Source organism: Clytia hemisphaerica, unplaced genomic scaffold (genome assembly GCF_902728285.1).
Source record: "Clytia hemisphaerica strain Z4C2 unplaced genomic scaffold, Clytia hemisphaerica genome assembly, whole genome shotgun sequence".
Lineage (NCBI taxonomy): Eukaryota > Metazoa > Cnidaria > Hydrozoa > Leptothecata > Clytiidae > Clytia > Clytia hemisphaerica.
In genome coordinates, this window is record NW_027103835.1 from 547,580 (window position 1) to 561,403 (window position 13,824).

At 33.7% G+C, this 13,824-nt stretch overlaps 1 long non-coding RNA gene across 1 annotated transcript; it reads left to right on the forward strand.

The window, feature by feature from the left end:
- Nucleotides 1-377: 377 nt before the first annotated feature.
- On the forward strand, nt 378-11,051 carry LOC136807046 (uncharacterized). Its single transcript, XR_010846638.1, has 3 exons — nt 378-595; nt 7,886-8,149; nt 10,091-11,051. It is a non-coding gene; the product is annotated as an uncharacterized lncRNA (long non-coding RNA).
- Nucleotides 11,052-13,824: the final 2,773 nt, after the last annotated feature.

Below are 13,824 nucleotides of genomic sequence, written 5' to 3' on the forward strand. Positions count from 1 at the left end.
AAGAATGTATGAATAACAAAAACAACTAAAGATGTAAAAGTTTCAAAACTTGAAAGGTGGCTCGCTCCACCACCCAAAATTCAAAACAAAGTGGTCTGTCGGCTTTTCTCCCTCCAAAATTTAGGAAAGCACTCCTCCGTTCTCACAACCTCCGAAATGAAGCCGTGGCAGAATGTTCTAGTCTGTATATCAGCAGCCTCTCACCAACTTTTGCTCGCTCTCCTACGCAGCTCCTATTCTAGCAAACGCCCGCCGCCTTTATGTTCCCGCCCTCTGACATGATTAATTTACAGACTAGTTTGCTAGTCTATTGGATGGCAAAATATGAAATTTGTCACTCTTTTTTTGTCGCTTTTTATACGCACAGTCTCTTAAGTCTTACAGATTTTTATTTTCAGTCCTATGAATTTTCGCGCGCTTTTTTTGCGGACCTTTTTGTAACGATTATTTTTCGGTTCCGGATTTTTCACTGCCAAATATCACAGTCAATTTCCCCACCCACGACCACGTGCTCTGCTCCTCATCAGACAAACCAAATCAAATCATCTGTCTCTGTGATTTCCCAGTGTCTGTGATTTCCCAGGAAGAAGAGAAGGTATGTCGATTCTTCGCTGTTTTATTTTTTGTTTATCTATCATCTTATACATAATTTGGGGTTCGCCATTCTATCATAGTCTTAGCTCAAGCAAGAAATACCGTAAGTGTCAGGCTCGGGGTGAGTCGGATAGAATTGGAAGGTTATTTCTATTTTTGATTTGGTTGAGTTGCAGGAACGCTTTGAGCGTGTCCTGTCAGCACCTTGGACTGACAACCCAATCCCTCTCACATGGCATGGGTTTATGGGTTGACTCGGGCGAAGGTTATTCACTTGCCAAGTGAACCGCTGGGAGTGGGAATCGAACCTCAGTCATCTGTGCACGATCAAGGTCAATAACCACTATACCACAGCGCCTTATGGGCAAATAACATCTTCCAGAGGAACTCTACCTTGACCTACCATTTATTGTAAATTGGTCTAATGTCGACACCCCTCTTCTAATTCCAACACCCTTTTTATCAGCTGAAATTTATAGAAAGGTTGAAACTGTTTTTCTTTGCTTAGTGGTCAGAGAGGAATTACTTTTGATTTCCCGTAGAAATTATGCGATGAACAATCCGGCATTCTAGACAGTGTAAAGTTCTTTATAGCCAAAATTCGGTAAAACTTTAACCGAATTCCACAAGCTTAAGCCAAATTCAATAATTACTTTTACCGAATTAGTTAAACTTTTTCCCGAATTAGTTAAACTTTTTACCGAAGCAATTCGGTTAAACCAGGGGGGGGTCGGTAGTAAAATCTCAGACATATATGAGTAGTAAAAGGATTTTTACGAATTTTTACATACCACCACCCAGACTCTTGGAAGAGGTATTTTACTACCCTGGTAGTAAAAAGCTTTTGGGACAATTTGTCATGGAGACCACCTATTTTTTGGTTGCTTTTCGGACTGATTTTGCAAAAAGAGCTAAAAAATGATTATTTCTGTGACACATTTTTCACGTAGTGCAAAAATTAATGTTTTTCCCTTAGAATTAAAGTCTTTTTATATTGACAAAAAATTTCGAGAATTTTTTGTTTGCAGCAAACAACTTTCCAACAGAAAATTTTTTCAAATTATAAAAATTTTCAGATTTTTTAAGAAAAGTCATCCAGAAAATTAAAAGAATTACAAAAAATAGCTAAAATTTGCTAATTTTACCAGTTTTAACTACCCAGGTAGTAAAATTTTTTCAACATTTAACACATAGATACCACCCATTTTAGTATTTAACTACCCTGGGTAGTAAATTTTTTTTTCGATTTTTCGTCACACCACCACCGTAGTAAACGTCATTATGTCTGAGATTTTACTACCGACCCCCCCCTGGTTAAACAGCCAAATTTAACCGAAACCATTTTACCGAAATTCGGTTATATTTTTGAGAAGATCCCTAAGATATAAGCGAAAAAGGATTAATTAATCGAATACAAGGATTAAATAATCGAATATAGGAGAATAAATAGTCGAATCATTAATCAAACTTCATAAACGAAAATTGATTATATCTTTGAGAAGATCCCTAAAGAAAGCCGCTAATTAGGACGCTGGTCGCTAAATAGGCCGCTGGCCGCTTGGCCGGTCTCTCGATCAAGAAAAAGCATCTAATAGAGGCCTTGAGCCCGTTCTTGGAAAAATTCCATTGTGGCCGCTTCATGGCCGATCTTCTAAAATGTTAGGCCGCTTGAAACTTCACTTCGTCCGCTATGAGACCGTTCTTTTACCCGCTTTAGCCGATCGGACTTTTGTGTACTTCAAATCGCTTGGGGAGTCACAATTGGTCAGAATTATTTTGAATTTGGACCAATTTTGGGGAAAAAGGTTTTTGCTTTTCACGCCTACTTGTCTGAAATAAGTTAGAAAATTGTTTTGGACCTACCTATAAATCAACCTGTGTTTGTTTGTTCCATTTGTCTGTTATCAACTTTTTTCGGGATTGAATCATAGGAATTTTGTGATTTTTGGTACAAAGGTGCAAAATGGTGATTACCAAATTGTGACGGAGCCCGATTTTTTAATAAGATATTTTTTTGGGCCCAAAAATCTTTTTGGACTTTTGAAAAATCTGTTCATTACTTTTTTCTATTTTTTCTCTATTTTTTTGTACAAGGAGGTAGAATTACAGTGTGCTAAATATGAAAAAGCTCATTTTCAGAAAAAAAAATTTTGGGGCCCAAAGATGCCCAAAAATACCCAAAAATAGGATTTTTGGACTTTGAAAAATCTGTTAATTAGTTTTTCCTAATTTTTTGTACAAAGACAGAGAATTACAGTATGCTTAATATAAAAAAGTAAATTTTTCTTAAACAAATTTCGGCACCAACTTGCAAAATTTTAAATTATTCAATTTTTGTTTCTACATTCCCTTCATTAATCTTTTATTCGTTTTATAAACAGATAGGTCCATAAAAGTATCACTTCATGCTTTTCAATAAGACGTGCGCGATCGCGCTCGCGCTTAGTAAAACGGTCATCAATCTCGTATGGTGAGCAAAAGATTGCGCGCGTCAATTATCCTTTGATTCTATAGAAAAATATCTAAAATTGGTTCACATGCGCAATTTCGTAAAAATTTGTCTTTGTTACATGGGTGATTCGTCGCTCTCCTACTTATTTCTTCCTGGAAAAGCCTGCACTTGTTTTTTCTTCAACAGCACAAAAAAAATTTCTTTCTAATTCTGAAAAAATTCCAAAATTATTTCACATAATCTTTTCTCGAGTTACCATTGAACCTGATTGTTTCATTGGTATTTTTCACATCTGTGCCTAATGTCCCACCAGATTCCTATTTGTTTCTTCAAAATTGTCTAAAAGTGGCAAAAGTGCTTACATTTTTACATCTACATCTAAATTCCAAACGATCATTTGTGTCATTTGTGTTCACAGTGGCTAAGCAAAAACGAATTTGATTTGGTTCACACAGTTTCAGTGAAAAGTGATAAACAAAATGGAAGCTTTTGAAACGCATATAGATTTGATTTTTATTTTGCATTGATTATCTGTTCAGGGATCCCACGCCTCCTAAAATTCCTAAAAATCCTAAAATAAGTCAAAACTCCTAAAATCCTCCTAAAATTCAACAAATTGTCCTAAATTCCTAAAATGTGAAAACTTTTTCAGGCAGGGTAGCTGATTATGTTTGTATATTTGTATAATCAGACAAGAAACTAAGATTTTTTTCTCAGTAAAGTCAAAACAAACTGGAAGTAAGCTAGCTGACCTTGAAACAACATGTTTAAAATATATTTTTGCACTGAAATATTTAGTGCAGGGGCTTATGTATTCTCGTGTGCACATGTTTGTTAAAAGCAAACTAACTTTAGATCTGATGCCCTGACCCCTCAAGGATCAAGAAAATCTTGGGTTACAAAATTCTAACACCCCTGTTGCCATGGAAAATGACGTCATTGGTTACCATAGCAATAAATAATTAAAGTCATCAAATTTTCGTTGTAATACTTTTTGTTCCCTGGGAGGTTTTCTCTTGAATGAGCCAAAAAAAATTTGAATTTTGACAATTTTTCATTTTTCGATGACGTTATCATTTATGACGTCATTTTGCCTTATTTCCTTAATATATCGAGATATCTGCATTTTCAGATATATGGGGTGACCTTTTTCTTTACCAGTTTTTCATGCTCTTTCGAATGGAATAAAGATTTTTTGAATTTGATGACTTTAATTATTTATTGCTATGGTAACCAATGACGTCATTTTCCATGGCAACAGGGGTGTTAGAATTTTGTAACCCAAGATATTCTTGGTCCTTGAGTGGTCAGGGCATCAGATCAAAAGTTAGTTTGCTTTTAACAAACCTGTGCACACGAGAAGCTTTTTTGATACATAAGCCCCTGCACTAATTTGAAACAAAAGCCTATGTCTATTGAAAGAGTGCAGACTTTATTCAACAAAGACGGCTCAAATGTTTAAGAGCAAGGTTTGGTGGTTTGCGCCCTCATCTGTGAATTTTATACTTAAGCATAAAATGCACCCCCCTGAACTTAGGGGGGGGGGCTAAACCATTTATTGCTTGATTGGGGGCTGTATTTTTAAAAAAATACTGGGGCTAGCTTGCTAGGGGGTTGAGTGTTAAGTAATAGAACCGGGGGTAGATCGGATAGGTTACAAATATTTTAAATTATGCTAAAAATCTATGCTGTGGGGAGGGTTTTGACCCCTCTTAAAAAATTTTTGCCTGCGGTGCAATAAATTTATTAAGAATTTGCTTACAAAATTTCTATGATACTTTGTTTTGTGAAAGTGGAGGCTAACTTTTAAGAATTTATCCAGGGGCTTTTTCCTTAGCCTCCCCCTGAAAATAACTGGGGGCCGGACTCCTCTGCACACTATGACATAATCTTTCTTAGAACGAATAATATGATACGATATGATACTTCCTGTGGGTGATTTTTTTTGGTAGAACATTTTTCTAATGGCAGACTTCAGGTCGATTTTATAAAATTATTTCTTAAATTTTCCTAAAATCCTCCTAAAAAATTGTTAATTCTCCTTAAATTCTCCTAAAATTTGGCCAAAATCCTCCTAAAATTTGTCCTAAAATTAAGATATTCAGGCGTGGGATCCCTGATCTGTTGCTATGTAAGTATAGAATAAATTCATGCAAAGATTGCAGTAGGCATTTTTTATGTAGTACCCATTGAAAGTGTAATATAAATACCTAAAATAAGGCTATAAGACCACTATTTCTGACCCATATCAGTAAAAGGATTGCAGTCTCATTTTTACACGATGGCAAAAATGTAAGTGAAACAGTTGGACTCATTTTTGGGTAGTTAGGCAATTACTTTTTTATTTTCTGGTTTAGGGACATTATGAGGAAAAGTTTTGGACAGGAGGATCGAAATTAAATAAAAATAAAATTGATGTTTTAAATTTTTTATATTTCCTTTTTAAGGAAATAATGAAATAAAATTTTATGAAATTTCCTAAAGTATAGATTTTTTAGATTTAAAGACAAAAGAATAAAATGCAAGATGTTGTTATAGATACTGATAGATAGTCTATGGATAAAAAACACTAAAAATAAACTGAAACGTAAAAATGTACACAGAAAGACTGATATATGTATGTAAGACTGACATAGGTTCCAATTTAGGGTTCCCACTTTAGGGTTCCCACTTAGGTCCCCCATCCCACTTTTCTGGTATGCCTATTTCAGGGATTTTTCTAAGCACTTTTTTACTACCGTATACCGGCAAAAATACTCAATCCAAGATTGAGTTATGAAACTCAACTGGGTTATTGAGTTTGTCTGCTTTCTCCACCGAAGAGAACGTTTACGTCCTCAAAATACTAGAAGAAAATGACCAGTCATTTTCTTGACAAAAGTGGCTTACGGATGCCTTTCCCGTGCCTTTCTCATGTTGTTATCAGATACCATTCTGATTCCTTTCAAAGTGCATCTTTTAATGCCATCTAAAGGCATCTCTGTACACTAGGGACTATTTGATAAAAATATTGACAGGGTCAGTAAGTATGACGTCTGTAAACTTTATTAAGCTGGATATTTCAATCATGCTGAAAGAGATGCCTTTAGTATGAATAGATAGAATTATTCAGTAGGAAAACATTTATTAAGGGGTTAGGGGGTCGTAGAGCGCCCCAAGACCCCCAACTCAAAATCGGGCTCGCTTCGTTCACGTGTTGTCACACATCTGAAACTCAATCTAAATATCAAAAACGGTAGTAGCTCAAAGTGCTTGAAAAAATCCCTGCTATTTTTATATCTACTCTTGAATTTTAACAATCACATAAAGGCAGATAAAGGACTTTGAATTAAAAGCGATTATAAAAGAAAGAAAAAAATGGAGAAAATCCATTGTGTACACAAAGTTATATAATTGAGTTTTCTTTTTGTGGGTAGGGAAATTCCATGGGAAAGTTCCCTGACATTAGGGAAGGATCAAAGTCTCTTTACATTGGCAGAATAGGGCACAGCTGTGTTAGATCATTTAACCCCTCTCTCATTCTCTTCTTTTCTTTTGTTTTCCTGTTTAAGTATAGGCTTTATTTATTTCTTCTTTTTTGAAGGTCGGAGGAGAAAAAGTAAATAAAAGTTTTTGAAATCTCTATTTTTTTTTACTTTTTATTTTGGCAAAAATAACGTTGGCGGATCCGTAAACCAATAAATAAAAAAGTATTTGCCTTACTACAGTATTTTAACTCTCATAATAGAGAAATATTTTTAATTTAATTCTGTCGTTAGTAAGATAGAAGTAACTCCTTTGACCAGAGTTCAAAAGTAGATCACCACCCTTAAAAGCCTTGAATGAAACCTGGTGACAAACCTGTCGGCTGAATCCAGTCTATCTGAGTTCTATGATTCTTTGCCACGGAAAGTCATGTGACATCTTTCTCAACCATTAAGATTTAATAATTTTGAGGATAATTTTGATTACTATGGTTTAACTCACTAAAAGATTATGTTTACTGAAACCACATAATTAATCTTTAGTAAGTGTTCTGTTGTACCCCAGTTCTGACGTCATGCTGTGGCGAAGAATAGAAATGGCTTCAGTAAAGAATTTGGTCGCCAAGAGAGACCTAGCACAGTCTTCTGTTCTTGTATTTTGATTGGCTTAGAAATTTTGAGAAAACAATTATTTTACGTTTTTTTTACAACTTTGAGAATTTTCTTACGAGAATTTTTACGTCAAAAGACAAAGAATTTTAACGTCAAAATAGAAATGGCTTCAGTAAAGAATTTGGTCGCCAAGAGAGACCTAGCACAGTCTTCTGTTCTTGTATTTTGATTGGCTTAGAAATTTTGAGAAAACAATTATTTTACGTTTTTTTTACAACTTTGAGAATTTTCTTATGAGAATTTTTACGTCAAAAGACAAAGAATTTTAACGTCAAAAGACAAAGAATTTTAACGTCAAAAGACAAAGAATTTTTACGTCAAAAGACAAAGAATTTTTACGTCAAAAGACAAAGAATTTTTACGTCAAAAGACAAAGAATTTTTACGTCAAAAGAGAGAATTTTTACGTCAAAAGACAAAGAATTTTTTAGAGATGAAAAGATAAAACGGTACAACAAAAGTTTCCTAATTGATTCACTTTCTAATGATATAAGAAGACAGACATAAGGTGTAATCTCTACCAAAAGTATAGTGTCAGTGACAGATTAGCTACCACCCAAAGTAACTGTTTTAGTGTCACAAAGTAACTTCTTCAACCCCCTCTGGCTGCAAAGAATAAAATTAGCTAAGTGAACACTAGTGTTTGTTTCCATATTTGCATAGGTAAGTTGATTTTTCATAATCACCTTTTCTCCAATTTTCAGGTGAATGGTTCCTGAATTGAGTTTCAACATAAAAAGATGGTGTCATATGGATCAATGTTGCAATTTCTACTTTTGGAGAGGTGTCATAATATACCAGGCAAATCAAACTTACAGCTGTTTACAGTTGTTTTTTACAGTTGTTGGTTTAATTGATACAATACTGCCAGGAATGAAATATTATGATTTTGTTCTGGTAAATTGACTAAATTGACATGTTTTAAAATGTACCTTCTAAAGATGGATGTTTGATTGCAAGCATTTTCAGTAAGTAATTTCACAATATAAACACAGTATGATATCTTTTTATATCATAATTCTCTTGAAAATTTTATTATAACACAACCAGTTCTTTATAGCATGTTCTGCCAGTTTCTTCTATAACACAGGGTGTCTACACGGGACCTTGTAAACCTTGAAAATGAACCAGCCAACCTTGAAAAGTGCTTCTGCCTATTTATTGTAATTTACCATAGACTTTTTGAGTAAAGCATTGGCCAGAGTCAATGTTTTTCTCTAAAATGGACAAGTCAGGCATCTCCATCCCTCTACTAGCCTTTCAATGAACCAGGTTTTTGCATTTCTCTATCGACTTTCATTGAATCCTTTTTCACCTTTTTCAGGTTATTCCATTGACTCTTACAGGTTCTGATTAGTTTTGATTTGGAGTGCTCTTTGATTGCTAGACTTTCTTCACTCATTACAGTATACTAATATGTCTGTCTTTATATGAAAGTATAGGAGCCACACAGCAGCAGGGTGTGGTCAGACAACAATATGCCATTTGTAGAATAGTTAATGCCATAGAAATTCCAAAACTTCAACAATTTCTCTTGAAGTCTTTTTACCACATTCCTGAAGAGTCGGTTTCAAAGTTTTGGAATTTGAAACCAACGAGTGAGTGTTAAACATGATCTTCCTAAGGGGGTTGTCTATGTCAGGGGAGTCTTTTTACCTAAAGGGGGGGGGGGGTAATTAAGTTTATGTACAAAAATTTCAAGCTTTTTCTTTTTTTGAAAATAATTGCCTTCAGTGCTGTTTCCTTTACATTGATGACTCAAAGTCATTGCATTAAGGGGGCGGGAGTAAGATTTTTATATAATTTTCTAAGGGGGGTTTGAATTTTCAAATGTAATTCCTAAGGGGGTTACCACTTACAGGAGTCTCCCTCTACCTAAGGAGGGGGTCTTAACCCCACTAGAAAGTCTTAACCCCACTAGAAACTGTCTATCAAATCTACAATGAGGTTTCCAGCGCAAGTAACAAACAATAGAATTACTAAGTTACTAATGGCTCTGCAAGTAACACATTATTACCCTTTTTCCCCACCCTTAAATTTCTTTATATAAACCTGGTCTATTAAAAGATGTATAAGTTATTTCTTATATCTGTTTGCCTTTGAATATTAGTTTTTCATAATGTCATCTAGTTGCATCTTGCGAAAAACCTTGAAAAACCACTTAAAATACCCAAAAAACCTTGAAAACCTTGCAAATCCTGAAAAGAATTTGTAGACAACTTGTAACAGTTAGAAATATGAATCAATAAGTGCTTCTGAATTATATATAATCAACAGCAGCTGTCAAAGGAGATGTTGAATTCAATTGTATTTTTTTTGTTTTGGTGTCAAAAAAAGGTTTTCAGTGTTTCAGTGAGTAGTTTGAATGAGACGTTAAAGGTACTTCAAACAAAATAAGTGAAATAATCACTAAAGTTTCAATTAAACTATATCATATTGTATAACTGTAACTTAAAAGGAATAACGTGTTTCATCCGCGGGGGGGGGGTAAAATCTTGGTTGCTTTGCAAAAATTAATGTTTTTTCTTTGAATTAAAGTATTCTTTATATTGACAAAAAATTTTGAGAATTTTTTGTTTGCAGCAAACAACTTTTCAACAGAAAATGTTTTCAAATTATAATAATTTTCAGATTTTTTCAGAAAAGTCATCCAAAAAATTAAAAGAATTACAAAAATAGCTAAAATTTGCTAATTTTACCAGTTTTTACTACCCAGGTAGTAAAATTTTAAAAAGTCAACATTTTTAACACATAGGTACCACCCATTTTAATATTTAACTACCCTAAGTTACTAGGTAGTAAAGTTGTTTTAAATTTTTCGTCACACCACTACCGTAGTAAACGTCATCATGTCTGAAATTTTACTACCGACCCCCCCTGTTTCATCTTCACTTTTTCTATTCATTCAGGTTTGGTGGTGTTCACTTGTAAGAGATGTTACAAAAAGATTGAAGTTGAAGAAGTTGAGTAACTAATGAAGTTTCCCAGCAAGCTACATCCTACAGGACAAAGAAGACTAATTATTGAAGTGTGATATAGTTTATCATCTTGGTTCAATGTTTGTGCCTCTTGAGTTGAGATACAGAAATACAGGTTTTGGAATTGAAATGGGATGACAAGTTTCATATGGTATCTTATCATTTTATATTTACATTTTGTTGTCCTGTCTGGTTTTATTATCTATTTTTGTTGGTCTACAGAACTTTCAGATGACAAAAATGACTTTAGTCTATTTTTTAAATACTTATTGCAAGATCTTGTTCAAAAATATCTTAAAGGTTTGTGTGTCCCATGACCTCTCAGTATTGTAATTTTACAAATGCGGCGAGATGCTCAAATCAATGCATGTCATAATGAATATCAGTATTGACAAAAATTATAATTTACTCACTTTGGAATCCTGTTTTTGTTCTTCACTACTTATTGGCGCTGGGAAACAGTTACACATTAAACAGACGTATTTTGGGTGTGGATTAAACTAATTCTTATCTTTGACATTATGGTGATCTCAATAGCATCCTCCATCTTTCCAGTTTCATAATATGAAAATTGTTGTTCAGTTGTCGTGTTTATGTTTATGTAGGTAGATGGTATTGTTGTAGAATTTTCTAAACAAACATTCTTCATGAGGTATGATTTTCCTACTTCAAGCATCCTTCCCATACAAAATAAACTTCATCGAGTTTGATTCATCTTTTTCATATACTGTTTGTTTCTTGACTATCTCATGGGCCAATGTTTGATGGTCAATTACTTCAAAAGCTCTGGTTAAATGAGATTTCAACTGATGCACAAGTTATTTGTGTGCCAATGAGAAAAGATCGGTTACCGTGTTAATGGCATTTGATGAAAAGCATTCGTCCAGACGAAATGTGTATGGAGCTTTTGACGGAGTGATTTTAGGTTGACCTCACTTAGTACCTATGGTTATTGATTTATCCATACCATGGTGAACTTTATAATTCTGACTGATGCTTTGGATTCAGCATTATCATCTAACAGTTTGTTTATTTGAAGAAGATGGTGATTGTAGGATACATTGAAGGTATTCTTTGTTTTGACTGCCATTTGTGTTGCCTCATCAGATTAAGTTTGATGAAAAAAACCTGAGGCGGCAAAAAATGCTTCAAGCAGACTTTCCAAAACATGGAGATCTGTTAAAGAGCAGTAAGAAAAAAAATTATGCCAACAAAATTTTCAAACATTCATTTTAATTTCTTCTTCTTGAATATAAGCCTGGGCTCTGACCATAGTCAGAAGATCGTAATGATCGTAATGTGATTTTAAGATGAAATTTGTAGTACTAGTGTTTTGAGTTCCTTTACACCTTTAACAAAAAACTGTCTTTATAAGTTGTTTGTAAATTTATTCTATCAAGAGTTATCAGCAATTTATTTGCCAAAATGAAGTTAGGAACCTTAAAAAGACGTTAATAGAATGTTATATTTACCCATCTTTTACAAAAAGTGCTTAGTTTTAATGGGTGATTAACCTTTTTGTCTCAAATTCTTTTAAAAATGTCTGCAAAGAATTGAATCTTTCTAAATTGATGTATCAAAAGTTCCGACTCTTTTTTTGTACGAAAGAATGGTCAAAAGCCACCACTAGCAAGATTTTAAAACAAGAAGCTTTTAAAAAAATTTTCCGAAACTTTATTTTTAGTTTGGGTAAAGATCCTATCTAGAGCAAAAGACGACCTTATTTCTGTCAGACCAACTATATCTAAATCTATCTAAATCTATAAAATAAAATAAAAGAATAAAATGAAGATTTTTTCGAAGACAAGTTTTTCAACATTGAGGACCTTCATCACCTATACTCGCAATATATCTCAGACCTTAATTTTTTGAGAGATTTCCAAAAATATATAAGTCTATGAAGTGAAAATTTGAGTATAAATTTGAATTGAATGACAAAGTTATGTGTAAGTGTATAAAGTAAATTGAATTCTGAAAATATGAAATGAAAAGCTATCTTACCTTAAGAGCAACTATAAAAAAGGAAAGCAAAGGCAAAAGAACAAGACTCACCAGCTGGCCTGAGTGTGAAAGCTGTGTGCAGGCAGCAAGTACACAAGGTATGTGTGCGGACTAAGGGATCTTCTCAAAAATAAATTCGCTTAAATAATCAAAGTACTTCGATTATTTAACAATCGAAATTCGATTATTTAGTCACCTCAGTTCGATTATTTAGTCACATCGGTTCGACTATTTGATCCTATTATTCGATTAATTAATCCTTTTCATTCGATTAATTAATCCTTTTCATTCGATTATTCAACCGCCGGAAGGTATTCCAAAATATAATCGAATTATTTCCAAAACGTTATTTTTTCTTACGTAGACTGAAAACAGCGAAAACAAGCCTGTCTACTGTAGATTTGAAAGACAAGAGAAAAAATATTTTCAAAAAGCCGTAGTCAAATCAACCAATGTCTGCATAATTCTTCTTACCTTTAAAGATTTTGATCTACCAAGGTGCATCATAAATTATGAAATGATAGAATAATCCTTTTGTGAATCACATTATCACATCATCTTAAAGTTTCTTAATGTGTGAGTAACAATTCCACAATCTCTCCACGATAAAGTACTTCTATTGCACATCTTTTTAATTTCCACTCACTTTCCTCTGTTATCAACCTCTCAACACAGTTACTTTTTATGTTTGTCTTTGTTATTGTTTTTCAATTCGAAAACAACACTCCATCGTTGTGTTCATGTTCAAATCAAAAAGGGCAAAACAAAAAAAAGATAAAAGGATAAAAGGGAGAGCGCTCACAAGAATAAGTCATTACGTCATATAAAAGCAGGAAAACATTCTTTGCTCTATCTCTATTGTTCTGTTCGCACACATCAATCATGGCGTTTTGATTGGTTTTGATTGGTAAATGCAACATTTTTTTCTTACAAGTAAGGTTCTGCTCTATTGTTCTGTTTGCAAAAATGGATTCAAATTTTACATCCGGGTTTTTTTTTTTAAATGGCTAGATAAGAGATTGAATGTTTTGTTTGGAAAAGTTTGAATTGTTAAATATTCTAAAAGATTAACTCTTCCTTGGATTTCTTATACACAAAGACATCCTTCACAATATACACCGTCATTATCATAGAACTTTGCCCTTAAGTCAGACATTGTTTTTACCAAAACAAAATTGGATAATCAAAATAAAGAACACCCTAAGAAGCCATCAAATGTTGTAAAGTAAAATAAAATAAAGTGATTGCTTCCCCAGTAGAAAAGAGGGAAAGCTTCAAAAAGGGCATCTCACAGGCTTTGCTTTCTTATAAGCTCCTGATTTGTCACAAGCTCCTGATCTGTGACGTTTTGAATGTGATGCAACTTTTAGAATGGTACGATGTTTTTCAAAGAAAGAGAGAGAGAAAAAGTGAAAATCACGTGAAAAGAAAGAGAACACACTCAGAAGGAATGTATTTCATCACTATTTTTGGTAAAAGTTCACGTGATAACACGAAAGAAAGCACGCAGAGGGAGCTCAATGTAAACAAACATTTCGTTAAAGTCTGCCCTCTGCTTCGTTCGTTGTTGGTCATTGTGGGCTTGGCTGAACCTCAAGATATTTGATCTCTCTAGACATTTTTCTTGCTTTCCAATTCTGTATTATGATTTGAAAAGAAATGTA